This window comes from Schistocerca serialis, chromosome 9, assembly GCF_023864345.2.
Source record: "Schistocerca serialis cubense isolate TAMUIC-IGC-003099 chromosome 9, iqSchSeri2.2, whole genome shotgun sequence".
NCBI lineage: Eukaryota > Metazoa > Arthropoda > Insecta > Orthoptera > Acrididae > Schistocerca > Schistocerca serialis.
The window spans coordinates 47,836,772-47,850,644 of record NC_064646.1 but is presented as its reverse complement, the minus strand read 5'-3'; positions in this window follow the sequence as shown (position 1 = coordinate 47,850,644).

Below are 13,873 nucleotides of genomic sequence, written 5' to 3'. Positions count from 1 at the left end.
CTACTAGTCCCTCACACACACAGTTATCACTTCCCTGCTGGGTGTCACTACTAGTCCCTCACACACTCAGTTATCACTTCGCTGCTAGGTGTCACTACAAGTCCCTCACACACTCAGTTATCTCTTCGCTGCTAGGTGCCACTACTAGTCACCCACACACTCAGTTATCACTTCGCTGCTAGGTGCCACTACTAGTCCCTCACACACTCAGTTATCACTTCACTGCTAGGTGTCACTACTAGTCCCTCACACACTCAGTTATCACTTCGCTGCTAGGTGTCACTACTAGTCCCTCACACACTCAGTTATCACTTCACTGCTAGGTGTCACTACTAGTCCCTCACACACTCAGTTATCACTTCACTGCTAGGTGTCACTACCAGTCCCTCACACACTCAGTTATCACTTTGCTGCTAGGTGTCACTACTAGTCACTCACACACTCAGTTATCACTTCGCTGCTAGGTGTCACTACTAGTCCCTCACACACTCAGTTATCACTTCACTGCTAGGTGTCACTACTAGTCCCTCACACACTCAGTTATCACTTCGCTGCTAGGTGTCACTACTAGTCCCTCACACACTCAGTTATCACTTCACTGCTAGGTGTCACTACTAGTCCCTCACACACTCAGTTATCACTTCACTGCTAGGTGTCACTACTAGTCCCTCACACACTCAGTTACCACTTCACTGCTAGGTGTCACTACTAGTCCCTCACACACTCAGTTATCACTTCGCTGCTAGGTGTCACTACTAGTCCCTCACACACTCAGTTATCACTTCACTGCTAGGTGTCACTACTAGTCCCTCACACACTCAGTTATCACTTCGCTGCTAGGTGTCACTACTAGTCCCTCACACACTCAGTTATCACTTCGCTGCTAGGTGTCACATCTAGTCCCTCACACACTCTGTTATCACTTCGCTGCTAGGTGTCACTACTAGTCCCTCACACACACAGTTATCACTTCCCTGCTGGGTGTCACTACTAGTCCCTCACACACTCAGTTATCACTTCGCTGCTAGGTGTCACTACAAGTCCCTCACACACTCAGTTATCTCTTCGCTGCTATGTGCCACTACTAGTCACTCACACACTCAGTTATCACTTCGCTGCTAGTTGCCACTACTATTCCCTCACACACTCAGTTATCACTTCGCTGCTAGGTGTCACCACTAGTCCCTCACACACTCAGTTATCACTTCGCTGCTAGGTGTCACTACTAGTCCCTTACACACTCAGTAATCACTTCGCTGCTAGGTGTCACTACTAGTCCCTCACACACTCAGTTATCACTTCGCTGCTAGGTGCCACTACTAGTCCCTCACACACTCAGTTATCACTTCGCTGCTAGGTGTCACCACTAGTCCCTCACACTCAGTTATCACTTCGCTGCTAGGTGTTACTACTAGTCCCTTACACACTCAGTTATCACTTCGCTGCTAGGTGTCACTACTAGTCCCTCACATACTCAGTTATCACTTCGCTGCTAGGTGTCACTACTAGTCCCTCACACACTCAGTTATCACTTCACTGCTAGGTGTCACTACTAGTCCCTCACACACTCAGTTATCACTTCACTGCTAGGTGTCACTTTTAGTCCCTCACACACTCAGTTATCACTTCGCTGCTAGGTGTCACTACTAGTCCCTCACACACTCAGTTATCACTTCGCTGCTAGGTGTCACTACTAGTCCCTCACACACTCAGTTATCACTTCGCTGCTAGGTGTCACTACTAGTCCCTCACACACTCAGTTATCACTTCACTGCTAGGTGTCACTACTAGTCCCTCACACACTCAGTTATCACTTCGCTACTAGGTGTCACTACTAGTCCCTCACACACTCAGTTATCACTTCACTGCTAGGTGTCACTACTAGTCCCTCACACACTCAGTTATCACTTCACTGCTAGGTGTCACTACTAGTCCCTCACACACTCAGTTATCACTTCGCTGCTAGGTGTCACTACTAGTCACTCACACACTCAGTTATCACTTCGCTGCTAGGTGTCACTACTAGTCCCTCACACACTCAGTTATCACTTCACTGCTAGGTGTCACTACTAGTCCCTCACACACTCAGTTATCACTTCGCTGCTAGGTGTCACTACTAGTCCCTCACACACTCAGTTATCACTTCACTGCTAGGTGTCACTACTAGTCCCTCACACACTCAGTTATCACTTCACTGCTAGGTGCCACTACTAATCCCTCACACACTCAGTTACCACTTCACTGCTAGGTGTCACTACTAGTCCCTCACACACTCAGTTATCACTTCGCTGCTAGGTGTCACTACTAGTCCCTCACACACTCAGTTATCACTTCACTGCTAGGTGTCACTACTAGTCCCTCACACACTCAGTTATCACTTCGCTGCTAGGTGTCACTACTAGTCCCTCACACACTCAGTTATCACTTCGCTGCTAGGTGTCACTACTAGTCCCTCACACACTCTTTTATCACTTCGCTGCTAGGTGTCACTACTAGTCCCTCACACACACAGTTATGACTTCTTTGCTGGGTGTCACTACTAGTCCCTCACACACTCAGTAATCACTTCGCTGCTAGGTGTCACAACAAGTCCCTCACACATTCAGTTATCTCTTCGCTGCTAGGTGCCACTACTAGTCACTCACACACTCAGTTACCACTTCGCTGCTAGGTGCCACTACTAGTCCCTCACACACTCAGTTATCATTTCGCTGCTAGGTGTCACCACTAGTCCCTCACACACTCAGTTATCACTTCGCTGCTAGGTGTCACTACTAGTCCCTTACACACTCAGTTATCACTTCGCTGCTAGGTGTCACTACTAGTCCCTCACACACTCAGTTATCACTTCGCTGCTAGGTGTCACTACTAGTCCCTCACACACTCAGTTATCACTTCACTGCTAGGTGTCACTACTAGTCCCTCACACACTCAGTTATCACTTCACTGCTAGGTGTCACTGCTAGTCCCTCACACACTCAGTTATCACTTCGCTGCTAGGTGTCACTACTAGTCCCTCACACACTCAGTTATCACTTCGCTGCTAGGTGTCACTACTAGTCCCTCACACACTCAGTTATCACTTCGCTGCTAGGTGTCACTACTAGTCCCTCACACACTCAGTTATCACTTCGCTGCTAGGTGTCACTACTAGTCCCTCACACACTCAGTTATCACTTCACTGCTAGGTGTCACTACTAGTCCCTCACACACTCAGTTATCACTTCGCTGCTAGGTGTCACTACTAGTCCCTCACACACTCAGTTATCACTTCACTGCTAGGTGTCACTACTAGTCCCTCACACACTCAGTTATCACTACACTGCTAGGTGTCGCTACTAGTCCCTCACACACTCAGTTATCACTTTGCTGCTAGGTGTCACTACTAGTCACTCACACACTCAGTTATCACTTCGCTGCTAGGTGTCACTACTAGTCCCTCACACACTCAGTTATCACTTCACTGCTAGGTGTCACTACTAGTCCCTCACACACTCAGTTATCGCTTCGCTGCTAGGTGTCACTACTAGTCCCTCACACACTCAGTTATCACTTCACTGCTAGGTTTCACTACTAGTCCCTCACACACTCAGTTATCACTTCACTGCTAGGTGTCACTACTAGTCCCTCACACACTCAGTTACCACTTCACTGCTAGGTGTCACTACTAGTCTCTCACACACTCAGTTATCACTTCACTGCTAGGTGTCACTACTAGTCCCTCACACACTCAGTTATCACTTCACTGCTAGGTGTCACTACTAGTCCCTCACACACTCAGTTATGACTTCGCTGCTAGGTGTCACTACTAGTCCCTCACACACTCAGTTATCACTTCACTGCTAGGTGTCACTACTAGTCCCTCACACACTCAGTTATCACTTCACTGCTAGGTGTCACTACTAGTCCGTCACACACTCAGTTATCACTTCGCTGCTAGGTGTCACTACTAGTCCCTCACACACTCAGTTATCACTTCACTGCTAGGTGTCACTACTAGTCCCTCACACACTCAGTTATCACTTCACTGCAAGGTATCACCACTAGTCCCTCACACACTCAGTTATCACTTCACTGCTAGGTGTCACTACTAGTCCCTCACACATTCAGTTATCACTTCGCTGCTAGGTGTCACTACTAGTCCCTCACACACACAGTTATCACATCACTGCTAGGTGTCACTACTAGTCCCTCACACACTCAGTTATCACTTCACTGCTAGGTGTCACTACTAGTCCCTCACACACTCAGTTATCACTTCGCTGCTAGGTGTGACTACTAGTCCCTCACACACTCAGTTATCACTTCGCTGCTAGGTGTCCCTACTAGTCTCTCACACACTCAGTTATCACTTCGCTGCTAGGTGTCACTACTAGTCCCTCACACACTCAGTTATCACTTCGCTGCTAGGTGTCACTACTAGTCCCTCACACACTCAGTTATCACTTCGCTGCTAGGTGTCACTACTAGTCCCTCACACACTCAGTTATCACTTCACTGCTAGGTGTCACTACTAGTCCCTCACACACTCAGTTATCACTTCGCTGCTAGGTGTCACTACTAGTCCCTCACACACTCAGTTATCCCTTCACTGCTAGGTGTCACTACTAGTCCCTCACACACTCAGTTATCACTTCACAGCTAGGTGTCACTACTAGTCCCTCACACACTCAGTTATCACTTCACTGCTAGGTGTCACTACTAGTCCCTCACACACTCAGTTATCACGTCGCTGCTAGGTGTCACTACTAGTCCCTCACACACTCAGTTATCACTTCGCTGCTAGGTGTCACTACTAGTCCCTCACACACTCAGTTATCACTTCGCTGCTAGGTGTCACTACTAGTCCCTCACACACTCAGTTATCACTTCGCTGCTAGGTGTCACTACTAGTCCCTCACACACTCAGTTATTACTTCACTGCTAGGTGTCACTACTAGTCCCTCACACACTCAGTAATCACTTCACTGCTAGGTGTCACTACTAGTCCCTCACACACTCAATTATCACTTCGCTGCTAGGTGTCACTACCAGTCCCTCACACACTCAGTTATCACTTCGCTGCTAGGTGTCACTACTAGTCCCTCACACACTCAGTTATCATTTCGCTGCTAGGTGTCACTACTAGTCCCTCACACACTCAGTTATCACTTCACTGCTAGGTGTCACTACTAGTCCCTCACACACTCAGTTATCACTTCGCTCCTAGGTGTCACTACTAGTCCCTCACACACTCAGTTATCATCACTTCTAGTTGTCACTACTAGTCCCTCACACACTCAGTTATCACTTTCACTGCTAGGTGTTACTACTAGTCCCTCACACACTCAGTTATCACTTCGCGTCTAGGTGTCACTACTAGTCCCTCACACAATCAGTTTATCACCTTCGCTGGTAGGTGTCACTACTAGTCCCTCACACACTCAGTTATCACTTCGCTGCTAGGTGTTACTACTAGTCCCTCACACACTCAGTTATCTCTTCACTGCTAGGTGTCACTACTAGTCCCTCACACACTCAGTTATCACTTCGCTGCTAGGTGTCACTACTAGTCCCTCACACACTCAGTTATCACTTCGCTGCTAGGTGTCACTACTAGTCCCACACACACTCTGTTATCACTTCGCTGCTAGGTGTCACTACTAGTCCCTCACACACACAGTATCACTTCCCTGCTGGGTGTCACTACTAGTCCCTCACACACTCAGTTATCACTTCGCTGCTAGGTGTCACTACAAGTCCCTCACACACTCAGTTCTCTTTTCGCTGCTAGGTGCCACTACTAGTCACTCACACACTCATTATCACTTCGCCTGCTAGGTGCCACTACTAGTCCCTCACACACTCAGTTATCACTTGGCTGCTAGGTGTCACCACTAGTCCCTCACACACTCAGTTATCACTTCGCTGCTAGGTGTCGCTACTAGTCCCTTACACACTCAGTTATCACTTCGCTGCTAGGTGTCACTACTAGTCCCTCACACACTCAGTTATCACTTCGCTGCTAGTGTCACTACTAGTCCCTCACACACTCAGTTATCACTTCACTGCTAGGTGTCACTACTAGTCCCTCACACACTCAGTTATCACTTCACTGCTAGGTGTCACTACTAGTCCCTCACACACTCAGTTATCACTTCGCTGCTAGGTGTCACTACTAGTCCCTCACACACTCAGTTATCACTTCGCTGCTAGGTGTCCACTACTAGTCCCTCACACACTCAGTTTATCACTTCGCTGCTAGGTGTCACTACTAGTCCCTCACACACTCAGTTATCACTTCGCTGCTAGGTGTCACTACTAGTCCCTCACACACTCAGTTATCACTTCACTGCTAGGTGTCACTACTAGTCCCTCACACACTCAGTTATCACTTCGCTGCTAGGTGTCACTACTAGTCCCTCAAACACTCCAGTATCACTTCACTGCTAGTGTCACTACTAGTCCCTCACACACTCAGTTATCACTTCACTGCTAGGTGTCACTACTAGTCCCTCACACACTCAGTTATCACTTTGCTGCTAGGTGTCACTACTAGTCACTCACACACTCAGTTATCACTTCGCTGCTAGGTGTCACTACTAGTCCCTCCACACACTCAGTTATCCACTTCACTGCTAGTGTCACTACTAGTCCCTCACACACTCAGTTATCACTTCGCTGCTAGGTGTCACTACTAGTCCCTCACACACTCAGTTATCACTTCACTGCTAGGTGTCACTACTAGTCCCTCACACACTCAGTTTTCACTTCGCTGCTAGGTGTCACTACTAGTCCCTCACACACTCAGTTATCACTTCACTGCTAGGTGTCACTACTAGTCCCTCACACACTCAGTTATCACTTCACTGCTAGGTGTCACTACTAGTCCCTCACACACTCAGTTATCACTTTGCTGCTAGGTGTCACTACTAGTCACTCACACACTCAGTTATCACTTCGCTGCTAGGTGTCACTACTAGTCCCTCACACACTCAGTTATCACTTCACTGCTAGGTGTCACTACTAGTCCCTCACACACTCAGTTATCACTTCGCTGCTAGGTGTCACTACTAGTCCCTCACACACTCAGTTATCACTTCGCTGCTAGGTGTCACTACTAGTCCCTCACACACTCAGTTATCACTTCGCTGCTAGGTGTCACTACTAGTCCCTCACACACTCAGTTATCCTTCGCTGCTAGGTGTCACTACTAGTCCCTCACACACTCAGTTATCACTTCGCTGCTAGGTGTCACTACTAGTCCCTCACACACTCAGTTATCACTTCGCTGCTAGGTGTCACTACTAGTCCCTCACACACTCAGTTATCACTTCACTGCTAGGTGTCACTACTAGTCCCTCACACACTCAGTTATCACTTTGCTGCTAGGTGTCACTACTAGTCACTCACACACTTAGTTATCACTTCGCTGCTAGGTGTCACTACTAGTCCCTCACACACTCAGTTATCACTGACTGCTAGGTGTCACTACTAGTCCCTCACACACTCAGTTATCACTTCGCTGCTAGGTGTCACTACTAGTCCCTCACACACTCAGTTTATCACTTCACTGCTAGGTGTCACTACTAGTCCCTCACACACTCAGTTATCACTTCACTGCTAGGTGTCACCTCTAGTCCCTCACACACTCAGTTACCACTTCACTGCTAGGTGTCACTACTAGTCCCTCACACACTCAGTTATCACTTCGCTGCTAGGTGTCACTACTAGTCCCCTCACACACTCAGTTATCACTTCACTGCTAGGTGTCACTACTCAGTCCCTCACACACTCAGTTATGACTTCGCTGCTAGGTGTCACTACTAGTCCCTCACACACTCAGTATCACTTCACTGCTAGGTGTCACTACTAGTCCCACACACACTCAGTTATCACTTCGCTGCTAGGTGTCACTACTAGTCCCTCACACACTCAGTTATCACTTCACTGCTAGGTGCACTACTAGTCCCTCACACACTCAGTTATCACTTCGCTGCTAGGTGTCACTACTAGTCCCTCACACACTCAGTTATCACTTCGCTGCTAGGTGTCACTACTAGTCCCTCACACACTCAGTTTATCACTTCGCTGCTAGGTGTCACTACTAGTCCCTCACACACTCAGTTATCACTTCACTGCTAGGTGTCACTACTAGTCCCTCACACACTCAGTTATCACTTCGCTGCTAGTGTCACTACTAGTCCCTCACACACTCAGTTATCACTTCACTGCTAGGTGTCACTACTAGTCCCTCACACACTCAGTTATCACTTCGCTGCTAGGTGTCACTACTAGTCCCTCACACACTCAGTTATCACTTCACTGCTAGGTGTCACTACTAGTCCCTCACACACTCAGTATCACTTCGCTGCTAGGTGTCACTATAGTCCCTCAACACTCAGTTATCACTTCGCTGCTAGGTGTCACTACTAGTTCCTCACACACCAGTCTACATCTACATCTACATCTACATTGATACTCCGCAAGCCACCCAACGGTGTGTGGCGGAGGGCACTTTACGTGCCACTGTCATTACCTCCCTTTCCTGTTCCAGTTGGCGTATGGTTTGCGGGAAGAACGACTGTCTGAAAGCCTCCGTGCGCGCTCTAATCTCTCTAATTTTACATTCGTGATCTCCTCGGGAGGTATAAGTAGGGGGAAGCAATATATTCGATACCTCATCCAGAAACGCACCCTCTCGAAACTTGGCGAGCAAGCTACACCGCGATGCAGAGCGCCTCTCTTGCAGAGTTTGCCGCTTGAGTTTATTAAACATCTCCGTAACGCTATCACGGTTACCAAATAACCCGGTGACGAAACGCGCCGCTCTTCTTTGGATCTTCTCTATCTCCTCCGTCAACCCAACCTGGTACGGATCCCACACTGATGAGCAATACTCAAGTATAGGTCGAACGAGTGTTTTGTAAGCCACCTCCTTTGTTGATAGATACATTTTCTAAGCACTCTCCCAATGAATCTCAACCTGGTACCCGCCTTACCAACAATTAATTTTATATGATCATTCCACTTCAAATCGTTCCGTACGCATACTCCCAGATATTTTACAGAAGTAACTGCTACCAGTGTTTGTTCCGCTATCATATAATCATACAATAAAGGATCCTTCTTTCTATGTATTCGCAATACATTACATTTGTCTATGTTAAGGGTCAGCTGCCACTCCCTGCACCAAGTGCCTATCCGCTGCAGATCTTCCTGTATTTCACTACAATTTTCTAATGCAGCAACTTCTCTGTATACTACAGCATCATCCGCGAAAAGCCGCATGGAACTTCCGACACTATCTACTAAGTCATTTATATATATTGTGAAAAGCAATGGTCCCATAACACTCCCCTGTGGCACGCCAGAGGTTACTTTAACGTCTGTAGACGTCTCTCCATTGATAACAACATGCTGTGTTCTGTTTGCTAAAAACTCTTCTATCCAGCCACACAGCTGGTCTGATATTCCGTAGGCTCTTACCTTGTTTATCAGGCGACAGTGCGGAACTGTATCGAACGCCTTCTGGAAGTCAAGAAAAATAGCATCTACCTGGGAGCCTGTATCTAATATTTTCTGGGTCTTATGAACAAATAAGGCGAGTTGGGTCTCACACGATCGCTGTTTCCGGAATCCATGTTGATTCCTACATAGTAGATTCTGGGTTTCCAGAAATGACATGATACGCGAGCAAAAAACATGTTCTAAAATTCTACAAGAGATCGACGTAAGAGATATAGGTCTATAGTTTTGCGCATCTGCTCGACGACCCTTCTTGAAGACTGGGACTATCTGTGCTCTTTTCCAATCATTTGGAACGCTCCGTTCCTCTAGAGACTTGCGGTACACGGCTGTTAGAAGGGGGGCAAGTTCTTTCGCGTACTCTGTGTAGAATCGAATTGTTATCCCGTCAGGTCCAGTGGACTTTCCTCCATTGAGTGATTCCAGTTGCTTTTCTATTCCTTGGACACTTATTTCGATGTCAGCCATATTTCGTTTGTGCGAGGATTTAGAGAAGGAACTGCAGTGCGGTCTTCCACTGTGAAACAGCTTTGGAAAAAGGTGTTTAGTATTTCAGCTTTACGCGTGTCATCCTCTGTTTCAATGCCATCATCATCCCGTAGTGTCTGGATATGCTGTTTCGAGCCACTTACTGATTTAACGTAAGACCAGAACTTCCTAGGATTTTCTATCAAGTCGGTACATAGAATTTTACTTTCGAATTCAATGAACGCTTCACGTATAGCCCTCCTTACGCTAACTTTGACATCGTTTAGCTTCTGTTTGTCTGAGAGGTTTTGGCTGCGTTTAAACTTGGAGTGAAGCTCTCTTTGCTTTCGCAGTAGTTTCCTAACTTTGTTGTTGTACCACGGTGGGTTTTCCCCGTCCCTCACAGTTTTACTCGGCACGTACCTGTCTAAAACGCACACTCAGTTATCACTTCGCTGCTAGGTGTCACTACTAGTCCCTCACACACTCTGTTATCACTTCACTGCTAGGTGTCACTACTAGTCCCTCACACACTCTGTTATCACTTCACTGCTAGGTGTCACTACTAGTCCCTGACACACTCAGTTATCACTTCGCTGCTAGGTGTCACTACTAGTCCCTCACACACTCAGTTATCACTTCGCTGCTAGGTGTCACTACTAGTCCCTCACACACTCAGTTATCACTTCGCTGCTAGGTGTCACTACTAGTCCCTCACACGCTCAGTTATCACTTCGCTGCTAGGTGTCACTACTAGTCCCTCACACACTCAGTTATCACTTCGCTGCTAGGTGTCACTACTAGTCCCTCACACACTCAGTTATCACTTCGCTGCTAGGTGTCACTACTAGTCCCTCACACACTCAGTTATCACTTCACTGCTAGGTGTCACTACTAGTCCCTCACACACTCAGTTATCACTTCGCTGCTAGGTGTCACTACTAGTCCCTCACACACTCAGTTATCACTTCACTGCTAGGTGTCACTACTAGTCCCTCAGACACTCAGTTATCACTTCACTGCTAGGTGTCACTACTAGTCCCTCACACATTCAGTTATCACTTCACTGCTAGGTGTCACTACTATTCCCTCACACACTCAGTAATCACTTCGCTGCAAGGTGTCACTACTAGTCCCTCACACACTCAGTTATCACTTCGCTGCTAGGTGTCACTACTAGTCCCTCACACACTCAGTTATCACTTCGCTGCTAGGTGTCACAACTAGTTCCTCACACACTCAGTTATCACTTCACTGCTAGGTGTCACTACTATTCCCTCCCACACTCAGTAATCACTTTGCTGCTAGGTGTCACTACTAGTCCCTCACATACTCATTTATCACTTCACTGCTAGGTGTCACTAATAGTCCCTCACACACTCAGTTATCACTTCGCTGCTAGGTGTCACTACTAGTCCCTCACACACTCAGTTATCACTTCGCTGCTAGGTGTCACTACTAGTCCCTCACACACTCAGTTATCACTTCGCTGCTAGGTGTCACTACTAGTCCCTCACACACTCAGTTATCACTTCGCTGCTAGGTGTCACTACTAGTCCCTCACACACTCAGTTATCACTTCGCTGCTAGGTGTCACTACTAGTCCCTCACACACTCAGTTATCACTTCGCTGCTAGGTGTCACTACTAGTCCCTCACACACTCAGTTATCACTTCACTGCTAGGTGTCACTACTATTCCCTCCCACACTCAGTAATCACTTCGCTGCTAGGTGTCACTACTAGTCCCTCACACACTCAGTTATCACTTCACTGCTAGGTGTCACTACTATTCCCTCCCACACTCAGTAATCACTTTGCTGCTAGGTGTCACTACTAGTCCCTCACACACTCAGTTATCACTTCACTGCTAGGTGTCACTACTAGTCCCTCACACACTCAGTTATCACTTCACTGCTAGGTGTCACTACTAGTCCCTCACACACTCAGTAATCACTTCGCTGCTAGGTGTCACTACTAGTCCCTCACACACTCAGTTATCACTTCGCTGCTAGGTGTCACTACTAGTCCCTCACACACTCAGTTATCACTTCGCTGCTAGGTGTCACTACTAGTCCCTCACACACTCAGTTATCACTTCACTGCTAGGTGTCACTACTAGTCCCTCACACACTCAGTTATCACTTCACTGCTAGGTGTCACTACTATTCCCTCACACACTCAGTTATCACTTCACTGCTAGGTGTCACTACTATTCCCTCCCACACTCAGTAATCACTTTGCTGCTAGGTGTCACTACTAGTCCCTCACACACTCAGTTATCACTTCGCTGCTAGGTGTCACTACTAGTCCCTCACACACTCAGTTATCACTTCGCTGCTAGGTGTCACTACTAGTCCCTCACACACTCAGTTATCACTTCGCTGCTAGGTGTAACTACTAGTCCCTCACACACTCAGTTATCACTTCGCTGCTAGGTGTCACTACTAGTCCCTCACACACTCAGTTATCACTTCACTGCTAGGTGTCACTACTATTCCCTCCCACACTCAGTAATCACTTTGCTGCTAGGTGTCACTACTAGTCCCTCACACACTCAGTTATCACTTCGCTGCTAGGTGTCACTACTAGTCCCTCACACACTCAGTTATTACTTCGCTGCTAGGTGTCACTACTAGTCCCTCACACACTCAGTTATCACTTCGCTGCTAGGTGTCACTACTAGTCCCTCACACACTCAGTTATCACTTCACTGCTAGATGTCACTACTAGTCCCTCACACACTCAGTTATCACTTCACTGCTAGGTGTCACTACTAGTCCCTCACACACTCAGTTATCACTTCGCTGCTAGGTGTCACTACTAGTCCCTCACACACTCAGTTATCACTTCGCTGCTAGGTGTCACTACCAGTCCCTCACACACTCAGTTATCACTTCGCTGCTAGGTGTCACTACTAGTCCCTCACACACTCAGTTATCACTTCACTGCTAGGTGTCACTACTAGTCCCTCACACACTCAATTATCACTTCGCTGCTAGGTGTCGCTACTAGTCCCTCACACACTCAGTTATCACTTCGCTGCTAGGTGTCACTACTAGTCCCTGACACACTCAGTTATCACTTCGCTGCTAGGTGTCACTACTAGTCCCTCACACACTCAGTTATCACTTCGCTGCTAGGTGTCACTACTAGTCCCTCACACACTCAGTTATCACTTCGCTGCTAGGTGTCACTACTAGTCCCTCACACACTCAGTTATCACTTCGCTGCTAGGTGTCACTACTAGTCCCTCACACACTCAGTTATCACTTCGCTGCTAGGTGTCACTACTAGTCCCTCACACACTCAGTTATCACTTCACTGCTAGGTGTCACTACTATTCCCTCACACACTCAGTTATCACTTCACTGCTAGGTGTCACTACTAGTCCCTCACACACTCAGTTATCACTTCACTGCTAGGTGTCACTACTATTCCCTCACACACTCAGTTATCACTTCGCTGCTAGGTGTCACTACTAGTCCCTCACACACTCAGTTATCACTTCACTGCTAGGTGTCACTACTAGTCCCTCACACACTCAGTTATCCCTTCACTGCTAGGTGTCACTACTAGTCCCTCACACACTCAGTTATCACTTCACAGCTAGGTGTCACTACTAGTCCCTCACACACTCAGTTATCACTTCACTGCTAGGTGTCACTACTAGTCCCTCACACACTCAGTTATCACGTCGCTGCTAGGTGTCACTACTAGTCCCTCACACACTCAGTTATCACTTCGCTGCTAGGTGTCACTACTAGTCCCTCACACACTCAGTTATCACTTCGCTGCTAGGTGTCACTACTAGTCCCTCACACACTCAGTTATCACTTCGCTGCTAGGTGTCACTACTAGTCCCTCACACACTCAGTTATTACTTCACTGCTAGGTGTC